General features: G+C 42.9%; 2 non-coding genes across 2 annotated transcripts; one reads left to right on the top strand and one right to left on the bottom strand.

The window, feature by feature from the left end:
• Positions 1-542: 542 nt before the first annotated feature.
• Trnaa-ugc lies at positions 543-616 on the bottom strand. Its single transcript has one exon. It is a non-coding gene; the product is annotated as a tRNA-Ala (tRNA).
• A 441-nt stretch (positions 617-1057) lies between these two features.
• Trnat-ugu lies at positions 1058-1131 on the top strand. Its single transcript has one exon. It is a non-coding gene; the product is annotated as a tRNA-Thr (tRNA).
• The last annotated feature ends 468 nt before the right edge of the window (positions 1132-1599 follow it).

Below are 1599 nucleotides of genomic sequence, written 5' to 3'. Positions count from 1 at the left end.
CAGCCATTTTGTAATTTGATTTGCATTTCAGAGAAGATTGCTCTCCGTTAAATTTACGGTACTTTGTGTCAATCATTACAGCAAATAAATAATTGTTATTTTCGGTCTTCATTTAGATTCTACGATCTCTTCCCTTCCAACCACTTTTCTGCTGTTAGATGCCCCACAGACAGCAAATATGACTTGTTCTACAACAGATTTGTTGTTTTCATTGTGGCGATGTTTTCGTTGTGTACAGTGTCCGAACCCAACGATCAGTTATATCAGTGTTTCAATGAAATAAACGAGCATTGCATTCACTCTTCTTCAAAGATCGAACATTTATCTTATTCCATTTACGCTCCTTGAGCCACATCTGGGATACGTCAGATAAAACTTTCAAACTACTAAAAGTTATATATGAATACAGTAACTTGTTCTCGAAAGAACAGTTACTGTTGATGACCGTGCAGCTTTTCCCTGGAATAAATGATGACTAACTGACAACCTCAGCTGCCGACAGGTGTTGTTGTTATACCTTGATGTGGACAGCTGAAAATATGTGCCCCGACCGGGACTCGAACCCGGGATCTCCTGCTTGCATGGCAGACGCTCTATCCATCTGAGCCACCGAGGACACAGACGAATAGCGCGACTGCAGGGACTTATCCCTTGCACTCTTCCCGTGAGACTCACATTCCCCGATCGGGGCACACATTTTCAGCTGTCCACATCGAGGTATAACAACAACACCTGTCGGCAGCTGAGGTTGTCAGTTAGTCATCATTTATTCCAGGGAAAAGCTGCACGGTCATCAACAGTAACTGTTCTTTCGAGAACAAGTTACTGTATTCATATATATAGTTAAAAGGCTACCCAGCCATTGACCTTCGCCTGTGCGAATGCGCACAGGTTGCCCAAACTCTTACGGGAATCGCCAAAGCGTGCGCGAGTAATGAGTGGGTGGGCAAATGTCTATAAGGTACAATACATATGTAGAATTGTGGACATTTGGGAATGTGAGTCTCCCGGGAAGAGTGCAACGGATAAGTCCCCGCAGTCGCGCTATTCGTATGTGTCCTCGGTGGCTCAGATGGATAGAGCGTCTGCCATGTAAGCAGGAGATCCCGGGTTCGAGACCCGGTCGGGGCACACATTTTCAGCTGTCCACATCGAGGTATAACAACAACACCTGTCGGCAGCTGAGGTTGTCAGTTAGTCATCATTTACTGAAAGTTAATCCACTGGGATCGGTATTACCCGCTAATACATCACGCAGTCTGGGGCAGCTTTTGGAAGTGTCAGACTTGCAATAAAACACGAAAAGCGGGACAGAAAACTTATTTGGTGGGTTTACTTTTTTAATGATAATAATAGTAATGATTGTAATTGTAGAGATCAAGCGAATAATTAGGGTTGCAATTAATTTAAGTAACAATGAAATGAAATACCAAAAACAAAAAAATCGTTTAGCTCTCTTAATTTACCAGGACGACACTTTAGTAAGACAATTTACACTCTAACGCCTTTTTCGCTCTAGTATACAGTCAGAATAATGACGGCTCAAGCGATAAACAACGAGACACCACTGCAGCATTAGTACCCTAAAAGGCAATAGGA

This window comes from Schistocerca piceifrons, chromosome 4, assembly GCF_021461385.2.
Source record: "Schistocerca piceifrons isolate TAMUIC-IGC-003096 chromosome 4, iqSchPice1.1, whole genome shotgun sequence".
Taxonomy (NCBI): domain Eukaryota; kingdom Metazoa; phylum Arthropoda; class Insecta; order Orthoptera; family Acrididae; genus Schistocerca; species Schistocerca piceifrons.
This window is presented reverse-complemented; position numbering and strand designations above follow the sequence as displayed.